Consider the following 15,748-nt stretch of genomic DNA (forward strand, 5'->3'; position numbering starts at 1 on the left):
TCCATTTGCAGGCATTTATTGTGCCCTAATCTCACTTGTTTTTATTTCCTGACAGTGCACTCAGTGTATCTTCATAACCCCCTTTCAAGTTATTCTGTAAGATGTTCCAGCCATGTTGTAATTTAAAAATTATAGTTCAGGGTGCTGCCATTATCCCTAAGATTCCTAGTATAGAATGAATCACACAGTCAAAGATTTATATTTTAGTAACTATGACTGGCACAACTTTTTCTAAAATTTCAGCTGTACATTTAATATGACTAATAGCTTCTGGTCCCCAAACTTGATATATTTCTTCCTTTACATGCAATTAAAGTTGTATTTTCAGGCACAAGAGTTCAAAATTACTTCACCAGCAAGTGAGATCACTAAAGCTAGATAAAATAGAGATGAAAAAATTGTACCAGGAGGAACCAGAGGGAATTAAACAGATTAAGGAAGTGGAACAAGACTGAGAACAAATTTGAGAAAGTTTGATAATGACAGAAACCTTCTGCTTTTTTTCACCCTTCTACTCATCCTCTCTCATTTCTCTCTTTTCTCTTTTTTTTTTTTGCCAGAGCTTTGTTTTTCAATAAAACAAACCATGCACTTTTCATAGGTGTTGCTTGAGAAGCTCAGGACAGAATTTCACTTCAGACTTGTGATTTTAACATTTATAGGAGAGTAGGATTCAGAAAAAAAATCACTGTGTCCTAACTTAAGATCTGAGTTCAGATCAGAGCCTGAAACTTAGAAACCAGCACAGTTTGAATGGGAACATCAAAGTCAAGAGACCTTGAAGTCAGGAAAGATCTTGATCTACACCTTTAATATGAGGAATGCAGGAATGGATAGTAAATGAGTACTTAAAAACTACAGGAAGCAGTACTATTCTAAGAGGACTAGTAGCTAGATCATGGTTCATTTTCATAAGAAATATGTACCGTATATTCATGAGTGTCCTCAGTGGGGCTGATTCTAAGACAGAAGCACAGGGTTGATACCTTCCCTTTTGGCAGATTTGTTTTCAAATTGGTATCAGTAATTTGGTTCCATGGAAAGAATAATGTCTAGGTAAATAATGGAGCTGAGACTGAGAGTGCTGAGTTTGGAGCCCTAGAACAACAGAATATTTCTGATGACTCTCAGCTGGATGGTGGTATTTTCCCACATAAGTGCTGTAAAGATACGTAAAAGAATTGCAGAGCCTTTCAAAGCTCTAAACAACTTGCTTTCTGCATGTCATTAAGGGTGCTGGGGATATCTACCATGCATCTGTTCACAGGTATGCACAGGCTTCCCTGAGAAAGCTTTATATCCTATAGCCTGTGACTCTGTAGACTTGAAGTCATAGCAGTGTGAGCTTCAGCTTCCAAGAATCTGTCAATCTTCTACTGGGCCTGTGCTATCTTCTGTAACACTTGAACTGCTTTCGTACACGAGCTAGTTGAAGGATGCCCACATAAGATGCAATTCTATGCACCTGGATGGCAGTGAACATCCTTCACTTTGTAGCTGCAGTGCAGATCATAGTACAAAACCCCCCACATGGGTAGAGGGTAACATTCATAAGTAGAACTAAACCATCTGCCTATAAGTTTGCACTGTTTCTTTCCAGTGAACAGAAGCACTAACACATCTGCCTTGTGAAACCTCTTGTAGCTGATCAATGGTTGCTCAGTTCATAAATCCATAGAGCTGCTTATCCCAGTCTTGCACAGGAGAGATGTAGAAACAGGGAGGAATGCTGGTGACATGGTAGTCTGGACGTATTCACTCTTACTTGCTCAGAACCACTGCGATTTCCTACATTCTACAAGAGCAGCAGTTTTTGAGTTTTGTAACAGAGCAGGTATGTTTTGCTTCTATGTTTACACCATCAAGAAGTTATTATATTAACATTGCTTATAATTTAAATATAGCCTGCTTGGAGGGAAACATATGAAAGAGTCAAAACTTCCTATTATTAGTGGAACCAGAAGAAAATATTTTAAATGTCCAGTTCACTGAGAAACCCCTGTTGATGTCTAACAACAGCATGCATTAAAACTATGACGACTACATCCTGTAATTTTTGGTACGGCACTCAGATTATCAGAACTGTCATTATGTGAGGGTTAGAGTGGACACAGTTCCAAGAGAAACTGAGTGTCCAAGTCCCTTTAAGGAGCTTTGGAAATTTCAGTCATGCAGTCAAGCCTTATATCTTTTGAGTCACTGACATATGTATTACTCACTTCACTGACCTGAAGAGGAAAAGACAAATAAAAACAAAAACAGCACCTACAGTTAAGGAATTTCTTCAACAAGGAATTTTAAATGTGCACTCATTTGGCAGCAGCCTTATTGTAAGATGATTATACAGTGTATGAATGTTTATTGCCTGACTTTAAGATGCAGAATGTAAGATTAACAATTATAGGAGTGGGTTTTTTTCTGCAAATGCTGTATTTCTGCTATTGTGTTTGCAGAATACGGCTAGATAATAATTGATTCTGTGACAGGGATTGGCTAATTTGCCAACAGTATAGTATAAAACACATTTATACAGTCAATTACACCCAAGTGCATGGCCTATTTGCTTTATAATTTCATAAACTTGCCAGCAATTTAAATAAAAAAGTTCCATTAAATTATCATATCGTGTGATAGAATGATATTGCCAAGTATATTAAACCATGTGTGTTCAGCCAGAATTAATTAAATAGTATTACTTTTTCCTTATTAACACATTGAACCTATCCTTCCTACTCAGTACTAGAAATAGAAGCCTATTAGTGAGCAAAGTAAACTTAAGGGCAAAGTTTAAACATTTTCCTGAGGGTGCTTCATTAAAATTCCTCGTTCTTTTGTTTAAACATTTGCTTATGCTAAATGTACTTGTATTGTGAAAATATTTTATGTTCTTAGATATGAATGCTGGAGAAGTTTAAAGGTAATACTTAATAATAATATTCAGACATTTGGGTCAGATCTGATCTTACTTTTCTCATCCAACTTTGTTCTAAACTTTGTTCCCTACTTATCCTTTGTCATGTTTTCATAGCCTTGTGAGGTAAAAACTAATATTAATGGTTTAGCATGACCATTATCCAAAATCTCCTCATCTCCCCCTGCCAAACAGTGAACTGAATAAGAAATACCGGTTTTACGTGAAATATATTAACATGATGGCTCAGGAGAGCTTCTTTGGTGACAACGAACAGTGAGAATTATTTCCATATAATTTTAATACAAATTGACCTACTGAGTTATAAAACAAAAATTTCTCAATAACCTGCTCTATGTACATGCAAACATGCCTTCTCTCCCTCTCTCCCTGTCTCTCTCTCTTTCTCTCCCTGTCTCTGTCTCTCTTTCTCTCTCTCTCTCATATCAGGTGTTGGAATATCAGGCACTGTCTGAGATCTCTTGGTTTTAAAACACAGGGGATCCTTTTAGGGAAAGCTTTATCATCTTATTTTAAAAAGACTTTTAGAGAACCCCAAATTTAAAAAGTGCAGCTTTGTAATTACCGGCATGTATTTAGTCTAATAAGATAGTGTGTTTGAAAGTGGATAAGCATATCTTTAACAGCAGTCTACCAGGAATCAGCAGAAATAATTACTGTCAAGATTTAATTATGTCAGACAAGAGTATCTGTCCTGAATAACAGTGTCGACAGTAGAAGCTGGCATTGCTGTATGTTCAAGCCAGCTCTCTGTATACCTCTGCTAAAAAAAGTCTTAGCTATTCTGCTGTGACTGACTTCAAATTAATGTAATTGAACATATCAAAACAATGAAAAAATTATGGATGATAAAAAAAGGGGAGGAATATGAACAAAAAGAAACTTTTGAAGGAATCTGGGTTGGCCTTTCTCTTACATGCAAGACATTGATCAGAAACATCTCAGCATGTTAAAGTGGGAGCAATGTGGTATGACTGCATAAAAGAGTTCAGAGGTTTATGTGTAAGAGTCTCTACCTTCTCTTAAGAGGAGTTTCAGAAATTATGCAAAATTATTTTAACTGTGATGTATTGGATCTGACATTGTTATTTTCTGCTTTTTAAGGCAGGCTTTCATTAGAATGTCTTCAAACCATGCAGAGTACTATAGCTTGTGTTGCAGCCGAACCAAAATACAAAGTTTTTGATTAATCAAGCAAGTGGTGTTATTGAGCAAAGCAAATCTGTAATCTGAGTAAATATTACACAGTATTATTAAACAAGCTTAAAAAAGAAAGAAAAAAAGAATTGTACTAGACTTAATTAAGGCTTCAAGTAAAGCTTGCTTTTATTGGCAATTTTTTGTTGCAACAAGAAAACTAAGAATTAAGAGGATGGTTGGCAGCAATATTGATATGCTAATGGATAAACATGCTAATTTAGAAAAAAACTAATCAGCAAAGACATTACTAATGGAAATGTACTGGAAAATGGCTAATGCTGTATGCAGACCTGGTATCTCCCAAATTAAGAAGAACTAATTTTGTGTTTATAATTGTAACTTGGAAGCTACGCCTTGATCTTCTCTCTGCTTTACTTTGGTTAATATTCAAAGATATTTCAGATGACCTGTCCTGGTACCATGACACCTGTTCAGCTTCTCTATAATTATGCTGCTGAAATTACATGTTCTGTTTATTGAAAGGAGAGCTAAAAGTCTTACTTCTTTTTCAATCTTATTTACCAGACACTTTTTCTAGACAAAGAGACCCTTCAAATTAAAAACTATGTGTCAGTCTGGTCTTCTGACTGAGGTGTTGCAGAACATCTCTGATTATCAGTATTAGATGCTCACTGTCTCAAGAACTGAAAGATTAATTATACATTTAGGCACTACAGTAGGACTTTAGAACACAGTGTTGGTGCTTTTTTTGCACCATGATCAATGGCTTTACTTGCAGCTGAGTTAAACTGTTTCTGAGTCTTTTCTCTCATTCCATTACCACTATCACTGTGCCTTTTCATCTTTTTTTTCTCCCCAAGATGGCTGTGCCAAATACTTTTTTAGAGGGCACACACTCTCTTTCTAATTTTAGTCTGTATTTTGAGTGTACAGCTGTAAAACAGGTTATTTTATCAACAGTTCATGTTATCAAAGATTTTGGATGTGTTTTTAAGTCTAATACCCTTCTCTGGCTGGAAACTGTCATTCAAAGATATCAATAAAGGAATTAAATAACAAACATTGCTCTGAAACAGTTTTCAGAATTTTCTGGTGTGCTGGGGAGGCATGGAGGACAAAACTTCAGTGTTTAGAGTTGTATGGCCTGTGAGGTTGAAATTGATTGAAGGCTGGAAATGGTTCAGTTTAGTGGAGAGGTGGAGCTTGAAGATCTGGGTTACATCAACTCAAGATCCAATGGAACATTTGCGTATGTACTTCTCAAACCACTTTTGACTGTTTTCATGTAGTTCTCATGTATTTTTCTTGTATCCTATACATTTGAAAGAAACTGAAACAGTGGGATTAAGAGATAAAAGATAAGATGTTTCAAATGGCACAGATGTACATAAAATTACTCAGATTAATACCTTCTTTTAAAGCAAATTTATTTTGTTTTCAGATTGTTGTTACATGAAGATCATAGAGAACAGGTTCTTAAATTGAAAAACACTTATCTTAAGGTGATATGGATGTATTGCATAGAGATAAATAAATTCAAATCAATGTAAATCAGTCAGTCTGCCTCATAACATAAAGCAAGATCAGAAGACCTATTGACACTGGAAAATTGCTCAAGTCTAATGTTTATACAATACTCTCAGGAAGATCTAAATTCACAAGAATTTTGTAAATGAAAAGAATTCTAAAAGAACTTCACATCCTAGTAATTGCCAGGATTCCATGCTTTTTGTCCTGACAAATAAAAAATCAATTATTACCACTTCCCTGGCTCTGATTGAATGCATAGTAGATTGTCATTATGCTTTTAAGGATAACTAAAATATCTATGAAATTAATCTTTTTGTCAGATTGGCACAGGAGTAAATAAAACTGAGTTCTACAGGACCATTGTAATTAGGGAGATTTACTCAATCCTTTATGATTAACCTAAAAACAGGAATACTTTAGCCCTAGGAACAAATGGGTCATTCACTTTGGAATCAGAATGGCATTTGAACAAAGAAAGACAATTTTAGAATCATTTCAATAAGACAGTACTTGAGGCTAAATGTTAAAGTTTACATTGCTTAGACTATTGACTGAAAATAAAATATTACTATTGAGAGCACAAAAATTCTTTCCTCTACAGATGAAAGTACAAAACATAACAAAACCATTCACTAATGACTCAAAATTCGGAAATTTCACTTTTTTTCCCACTTATTTACCAATGAAAATAAATTGGAGAAGAAATAAACGTCAAGAAATTTCTTTTAAATAAATAAATAAATTACATCAAAAAAGCAAAAAAAGTAGTAAGAGTTATTGTTATTGCCAATAAAATTTTAAATCAAAAAATACTACCGTTATGGTAGAAATAGAATACCCTTGTATGATGCAATTAATATACTTCATCATTGCCAGATGAATGATAGTATTCAGAACAGACTATCTTCCTGAGGTTACATGTTTCTAACTCACACGGCTGAAACTTTATTGATAAATGCACTCACACCCATATAATATGTTAAATGTGTGGGATAAATTGCTCATTCCATATGTTGTGCTTATTTGTTTCATCACAAAGTTGATTAAATTTGTTTCATTCAAGATATTCCAACAAAGATTTTTTAAAGAGAAGATAAGTCAAATTTATGTTGGAGATAATTATCAGCAAATAATAACTAACAAGCTGATGCTGGGGCCTGGAGATGCAACATTATGTGCTTTTGGAGATTGTAATCTGAAATAGCTCTATTGTTGTCCTAGGAACAAAAGGCACCTTAGCAGCTGGAGTGAATTAGGTGAACCCAACTTCTGGTTTCACGCGGGAAAAATCTGTATCATAAGATCTCACGCTATTTCATGGCTCAAAAAAAAAAATACAGACTGGGAAAAAATATACTGCCATGTTTTTGGCTGGGACTGGGTAGCTAGCTGGTACAGAGCTGTGTTTTAGATTTACTATAAGAACAATGTTGATAGTGCATTGAAGTTTAGTTGTAGCTAACTAGTGCTTAGCATAAGTCAAGGATCTTCTATTTTTCCATGTTTTCCCAATGCAGAGGTGCACAAGAAGCCAGGACAGCTAACTCAAACTGGCCAAAGGATAGTCAGTGCCACAGAATGTCATGTCCAGTATGTAAATTGGGAGGTCTTGGCCAAAAGGCACAATCACTGCTCAGACACACACAGGACATCCATCAGTGGGGGGTGAGTAATTGTAGTGGGCATCAGTCGTTGGTCTTACATTTTCTTCTTCTTCTCTCTCCTTTTCATTATTACTATTATTACTGATATTATTAGTATCATTATTATTGATATAATATATTTTGTTTCAATTATCAAACTCTATTTATCTTAACCCACACGGTTTAATTTTTCCAGATTTTCCTCCCCACCAGGAAGGTGATGGGTGTTGGACGGGGGAAATGGGTTGGGGGAGAATGAGAGAGCTCTATTGGCAAGTGTGTAGACAACAGGTCAAGGTCACAAATTATCCTTCTCTGTTCAGCACTTCTGACATCGCTTCTGAAATATTACATCTGTTTCCTTCAGCATAAGAAAGGTTGTTGATTTGCTGAAGTGAGTGAGATTGAGGCGGCTGTAGTACATGATGAATGAGGAAAGTATGAAAACCCAGGTTTGTTCAGGGTTGAGAAGAGAAGGCTCAGAAGGAATCTTACTGCTTTCTGACTAGCTGCTGGGAGGTTGTAGAGAATACAGAACCAGTCTCTTTCGCACAATTTTGGGACAAAAGATAACACACAGGACTTGGAAAGGTGGAAATTCTGACTCAAAAATTTAAAATTTTTCTGACTGAAAGTGGCCAGTCACTGGGTCAGGTTTCTTAGAAAGATTTGGGATCTCTATTTTTTGAGATTTTAAAAACTTGACTTGAAAAAAAACCATTACCAATTTGATCTAAATGGCTGTGCCCCAAGTAGGGCATTGGACCCCCAAAAAACTCTTTAAAATCCTAATTATTTTATAGTTCCATGAGTTATGGTAAATGGGGGGCAGTCAGAACACCTGTTTCAAAAGTCTCTTCCTGTTTTGAAGTGAAATGTTACTGTAATGTAATACTGAAATGTTACTGATTCATGTAATATTTTTCTAGTGAGTTACACTTGAATTATTCTAACATTATGGTATTATGATACTATAGTGTATTCCCTAAATTCACATTAATTTTTGCTTGGTTGGTGTTACTGCAGGTCAATTGATTCAGTACTATGTGTTCTGTAATGGGCATTAGATTTGGCAATACTGGATGTATATAAATACTAAAGTTTCTTGATGTAATTTGACTTAGTTCTACAAAGCTCATTTTACAAGATAGCATCTATATGTCACCCACATCTGATTTGCAATGGTCACTTTTCCCTTTAAAAGTCCAGAGATGTATACAGAAACAGAGTGCTTATTCAAAGTACAAATCCCATCAGCAATATAATTGCAAAATTATTGCTTAAGTCCACTTCCAGCAAGTTATTTTGGTAGTTTAAAAGATAGGATTGAAGCATGAATGTAACCAAAGGTTTGCCAAAGGATTGTTCAACCCAGTTGGAGATAATTAGCCTTAGTTTATTTAAAAGTGCTTATAAACAACTAAATATCAGTCCCAAAAATCAAAAATTCATACCAACCTCTCTGTTGTACACTGAAGACAGAGAATAATTTTACTCCCACTGTACACATAGGGGGTGTATTTTCATTGTTGGTGTCAATGCATTCCACCTTTGGCTTTAAAATAAGCTGGAGACATCAAAACCAAGATGTGTGGTGCCATTGATTCACTGGAGGGAAGGGATGCCATCCAGAGGGACCTTGACAGACTGGAGAGGTGGGCCTGTGTGAACCTCATGAAGTTCAACAATGCCAAGTGCAAGGTCCTGTATGTGAATCAGGGCTATCTCAGGCACAGAGATAGAAAGGATCCAGAGAGAGCTTAGAGCAGTCCTAAAGGGGACCTACAAAGGATCTGAGATGGACTTCTTGCAACATCATGAAGTGATAGGGAGAATGGAAACACAAAGAGAGTAGGGTTAAGTTAGATATTAGGAAGAAATCATTTACTGTGAGGATGTTGAGGCAATGGAACAGTTTGTCCAGACAAGTTGTGAAAGCTGCGCCACGGGAAGGCTAGGCTGGATGTGGCTTTTAGCAACCTGGTCTAGTGGAAGATGCCCCTGTGTCCATGGCAGGAGAGTTTGAGTTAAGTGATCTTTGAGGTCCCTTTCGATCCAAACCATTATATGGTTCTGTGAAATTATCAAAATATTCATTACTTAGCATTGCTTCTTCCCATAGAAATAGAAGGGTCACTCTTTCACAGCAAGTTGATGGACCCCATGATCTATTGTGGACCCTTTTGGACTTATTTTTTATTATTTCTAGTGAAATACCTTCTTGTCTTTATCTCATTCTGTCTTAGAAATAGAGTAATATTGCACTGAATAATGAGTTACATTCTGCCATTTAAAATGATATTAAGTATAGTTGTCGCTCCCCAAAATTGTAATTCTATAGGTACTTAAACAAAAGAAATACTCTAGACCTTTTTGAGGGATAATTTTTCAGGAAGGTGACACATACATTACTGAAGCATGAGAAATACAAATAGCTTTAAGATATTTATGCTTTTTACAGGCATTCTAACCTTTTTAGAAAATGGCTATAATTTGAAGATATAATGTGAAGGGAGTGTTCTTAATGTTACATTAATTACAAGGGCTCGCTTTCATTCCCTCTTTGCAGACATTTTTGTATTTTTATATGAAAAGATGCATATAATATTGTGGCAATAATGAGCTTAATGTAACTGGAAGCTATCAGATAAGATTGTATCAAAATTTCAAATACAAATAGCACCAGCTATTGTATGCCTGAATGTCTCTTTTCACATCTCACATACTGAAAACTTTTTCCTTGCCACTAAGTGGCACTGTATTATTGTTAGTTTGTTGTTCAGATGATATTAAAAAACCTTTGGGCCAAATTTATTCTTGATACAGTCTTATTAAGTCAATGGAATACATATGAAGTGAATTTGGCCCACATTTTTAATAGCACCTAATTCTAAATAATTGCCGTACATTTCCATTGTGGAGGCCCAGAAGTAAAATAAAAATCAGTTTGTGTTTAATCTTGCAAAGAGCTGACCCTTTCATTTGGTGTTTAACTGTTTCATTATAACTTTTTTCTACTGAATTAACCCTAGTTAAAAAGGATCATCTTATCTATTTCAGTAGAACTGTCAGTAAATTTTGATTTAAAAAGGATGAGCTCTGTGATCTTTGCATTAACCCTTAATTTTCAACAATATAATATTTATAGAAAAGTATGTGAGTCTGCTATTGAAAACACTGTTATACTCTAACAAGATATGTCAAGAACAAAAACTGGAGAAGATTAGGTTTATCGAATGTCACAATTTGGTCTTTTTTTTCTTTACAGTGATAGAAAAGTAAATAGGCTCATGAGAATTTTCAAAACACTGCTTAAAGTCTCTTTTCTCTTTGTCTTATCACTCTTCAGAAAACACAGAGATGTGTTAAAGCCTTGAGACACCATAAACTTTTAAGCAAAACTGCTTGCAGCTTTGATGTAAGACAATCCTTTCCCTCTTAATATCCATTTAAATTGTTACTTGCTTAGATAGTATAAGAAAATGACAGCTATCTTCCTGAATTGTTACTAAAGAGGTAGTTTGCTAAATCCTTTATATATGAACTGAGAGACTTATTTGAGAACAAAAGGCTGTGTTCACATCCAAGAATACCTGTCTCATTGGCTTCATACTGACCAAGTAACGTGTCCATGAGAATGGAACATGGCACAGGATCTCTGGTGGCAGAAAACATACCTGAGTGAGAAAACATTACCTTTGGAGGACAGACTCCATGAGCTGTCTGGGCCTGGCAAATATTTCCCTTCCAGTTTTCTGTTAGACAGTTACATTGTTTATTCTTTCCACAATGGCAGTACAAGTGTTTCTTTTAGGTTGAACCACTGCCTTATCAATATGTGGCAGGATATTTAGAGTCAGGGTTTTTTTCTGATAAGAGTAATAATTTGTAAAATGGAAGAGATATTACTTTCTTCACAGTGTTGGTTTTGTTAAAAACAGGAGTATTTTTTTCCTTTATCTAACACTAATCCTTGTTTAAGGTTTGAAAAGTTACTGAGAAAACAAATATTACAGAAACTTATGAGGGTGTCAAGGCTGATTGGGTGACACCTAAACTTTTATTGGGATAGTTAGCTAAAGGACAGGAGGTTTGGGGCACAGCAATATCATCTCAATTGTACACAATCTTTTGGGATATACCATGGTGAGTAAAACTGTTCTTGCAATGTTCAAGGAAGACTTTGAAATCTGTCCTACATTGAATGACCAAACCAGAAACTAGTGGAAACCTTACAAATGATGTTTCTTTATTTTATTTTTACTCTGGTTTTGAAAATACAAACACATGGAACAAACTTTCATACTAGAATAATTATTTCTCTGATATGAGAATTTAGAGTACTGACAAATATTACTTTCGTGTATTTCTGTTTGTGATGTTGTTTATTTGCTTTATTATTAATAAATATATGAACAACATATACTTGATAGGGTGACAGTAGAATATCTTATAACTACTTCTCTTTTAGTAGTATGGTCTGTTCATATGTGTTCTGATTTAGCTACCAATATTAACCAGAATAAACTAATATTCAGACATCTTGGGAAAAAGTAATGTCTTGGAGAACCAGTCTACTTTCTTCCCAGCTTCTAACAAAAACTTGGAAACTGTAAATACAAATTAATGTGAACTATTGTAAATATTAAGAAAATTTTCTGAAAGGGATGCTTGAAGAAATGTTTTAAAAACAGCAAAAGTTTGGAGCAGCTGACTTGGCTCTTACAGTTCCAATCTCCATTTGCAAAATATTTGATGGTCTCATATGTACCTACTGCGTGTGGATTCTAGCTGGACCCCCATGAAGAAACTGACTTTGGAACTGGAATTGTGCACAGACTGTGAGAGTCAGTACTAAAAGTGATGTAGTCTTAGCATCGTTGACAACATACTGCAGAGAGACTTCGTCTGGTTTATCCAGTAAAAGTTTGACTGTACTGATGCCCATTTTAATATCACTCTCAACAGTGCTTTCTGCATGGATAGCCTCCTGTTTTGTGATGCAGTAACCTGGAGATACATCCTTGGTTACCCAGGCTGAACCTGGAAGAGCAATAAATCCCATCATGTTTCCTAAGTTTACTTACTGGAATGCTTCATGCATTAAGTATCATTGTTCTTTTTCTCTTGCTCAGTACTTTTTTTCATTAGTCTGAACTACTGCAATCTTGTTTCTGCAGAGCACTTATGTACTAGGTATCACTACCTTGGAGCCCTGACAATGAAATCACTGCAGTTTATGGCCATTAATAAGGTCAGTCTAGCAACTTTTAAGAACTGATCTGTTGTTAGTTCTTTGCTGACATCTCTGTTCATGAATCAACTGCCATTTAAAGGTCCCATCTGACATTTTCCATTGATAACCATTATGCCATTATGATGAGTCCTATGAGAAAGTTCTATAGCCACTCTATTTATAATTTTTTCCCTTCTCCCTTGTTAGAAACAAAAGGCCTTCAGGTTCATTATTTTATAGTTGTAAGTATTGAAGAGAAAAGAAATATTGTTTTTGCACAGACCATGAATGTACTTTTTTCCTAGTGCTTCTCTTTCCCATCAGGGAAAAAAAAAGTCTCCTTATTTGTAGCTTGTTATAAGATATTTTATTTCTTTTAAATCTGTTGACTGGCATACGGAGTGTTTCTAAATAGGGAATAGGATGCAAGGACATTTGGATTTAGTATAGTCAACACTTTCATACAGGTTACATAGAGATATTTTAAATGAAGCAAAATTGAATCCAGACTATTAAATATGTCCTTTTATAAATCATGCATAAAAATACAAATAAAATAATATTTCATGCATACCTGCATAAAACAATATCATGTCCTGAAATTAGTATTTAGTAAAAAGCTCTTCTCATTTGCAGTAGAAATATTAACTCTTTTTCTCTGCCATCTTCCAGGAATAAGAACTAAAAAGTGAATAATATTTACAGTACTTGTCTCATAGCATGTAACAGTAGTAAAAATATTTATTAAAGAAAAAAAGTGTACATTCTCCAATTTATCCAAGAGTTAATCTTTCAGTTCTTTGTCCTCTGATAAGCATCTGTAACTCCATCTGAACTATCTGGGAACTTAGGAGCACAATTTTGTGGGCAGGTGGAAGTTCTGAATGTTAGAATACCACAACTGGGCAAAAAGAAATCTACTGCCAGGTCAGCTGGTGAAAAGGTACAAACATGCAAACTCTGATTAATACAAGATGGAGCACATCAGTGAGAAGAAGACGTCTATGTTTAACCTGTAGTTTGAGATGTTTCAAAAAAGGAGCGTTAACCAAGCATTAGCTTCACGTTGCAGATAGAAAGGATAATACAAAATGTGACTTGAGTTTGTGTAGTGGTAAAGGGGAAGATGGCACACCACCTTATCTGGAACGTCAGAGTTAGCGTGTCGCTGCCTCACCGCTCATCCCACACTGCATTCTATATGTGTTGCCCCTGTTGACTGCACACTATGGGCACTATCTCCCATCTGAGGTAGAACATGCATTTATCCAGCCCTTCATATGTGGTAACAAGAGATTTGTAGAGGATTCAGTACTTATTTTCTGAGATTATACATCTTAGAGTGCTGAATCCTGCTTCACACCAAGTTTGTGAAGAGGCTCGGAGCCTTACCCATGATTTACGAAGACTGCAGCCTACACACACCTACAACTTACCCACACTTGGAGAGATCATAGAAATCTGAGTAGATGACATGGTAACCTAAATATGTAGCACCTGGGGTTTTGCACATTTTCTCAGGGACTTTTAACTCTGCTTCTGTAGACCTTTGTTGCTCTTCTACACATTGGCTGACCAACACGTGCATAAAACTGTGAGATGTGCTTATCGTTTGCATCAAGACCAGTATCTCACACACACCCCTCCATAACTAGCAATGACCTACATAAATCCTCACATAAGTTGCTTTAAATTACACATGTCGAGCTGCAGGTGTTTCTGCACTAGTTAATATAGGGCTTTTTGTTCAACAAAGCTTTTGGTTTTCCTGATTCTTTCAGTTCAGAAAGCTTGATGTAAAGTTTCTCTAGGATTTTGCAGAAATTAACGTTTTGTAGTCCACTATTTTTTATGAAAGTTGAGAATGTACCAGTTGCTGATAGTGTAGTGACATGCCTTAATTGTTTTAAAACAAAATTGAGCGCTGATAATTGCTGCAAAAAAGGGTTTTTTTGTACTACCTCTCTGCCCTAAACCAGGACACTCTCTTAACAATTTCAAGTACAGAGATGAGAATTTCAGTGCTGGAGTTTTTGTGGAAATAACTCTAGATCACCACTCAAAGTGGTTTTTGAATCTCATTTTAAAAAATAATTTATTTTACATAGTTGGTTGTTAAAATGATAAGCATTTTATTAGTTCTTTTAATCTTTCATAGACCCCTCTGTTTTCAGAAGTGCTTTTTAGTACCTGTGCAAATGTTGACTTGCATAGCCTGAATGGGTAAACTAGGCAATAGAATATGAAAAGGCCTAAAGAATTTCAAAACCACCTTTCCAAGAGAAAAAATTATTTTTTTTAAACCTATCTCACCACACTCACTCTCAGGCAATATGTGCATTCTGTCATTTGAACTTGTCTCAGAGTTTAAAAGGCAAAGATTAAAAAATAATTGTTCAACAGAACCCTCATTTAAAATTTTGCAGAGACTTATATATAGGAAATAAAGGTAGGAATGACCAAAATGAACTCCACCCATTGATGGATTTGAAAATATTTCCGCTAGTATTCTTTCAAATGTGCTGATTAAAAGTAAAAATTCAGCATATTTCAGTTTTGTTCCTTGAGTCTGATCTTGAATACAAATGAATTCTCATGGTGTACTCAGGTTCACATTATAATATTAGTTTTTATCATGGGCTTTAGTGGACTTGGAAGCAAGAGTGCAGTTGGCTTGAACCAGATAATAACAAAAGAGCTTAAAAGTGAACGTGCATGTTATTTCAAAAGAACATTTCCAGGCATGAATTTTCAGTTTCCTGCTAAACAAACAAAAGAATAACAGCTTGGACCTAGTCCTCCCCTTTTAAAATCAGTGAGAGTTTGGGCCCTAGAGTCTATTTTAGCAGTATATATTATTTGAAATGAAATATGACAGACAGTAAAATTATCCTTCCTGATGGAACCCTCATTAAAAAAAATTCTTTCAAAGAAAGGGAAAAATGAGAAGGGAACAGGAATTTCTGTGCCTGTTGTGCACTGAAGTGTTTGTTTTGTTTTGTTTTGTTTTTATTTAAAACTCTTTCTAGTTTAGAGGTCAAAAATGTTGCTCTATCATTGCCTTCTATATCAAGCAGGAGACCCTTAGACATCTGTCTTCTGATGGACCCTGAACACAGCAGGAGACATATAGAGCTGTAAATCTGAATGTTCTCCATGAAAAAATTCTCTTGTCCTAGTACTTCATCTCCTCTTTCCACCAAAATATTGCATTTTCTCTTCCAATAAAGATGTTTTATAATGGCA

This window comes from Molothrus ater, chromosome 1 (genome assembly GCF_012460135.2).
Source record: "Molothrus ater isolate BHLD 08-10-18 breed brown headed cowbird chromosome 1, BPBGC_Mater_1.1, whole genome shotgun sequence".
Taxonomy (NCBI): Eukaryota; Metazoa; Chordata; class Aves; order Passeriformes; family Icteridae; genus Molothrus; species Molothrus ater.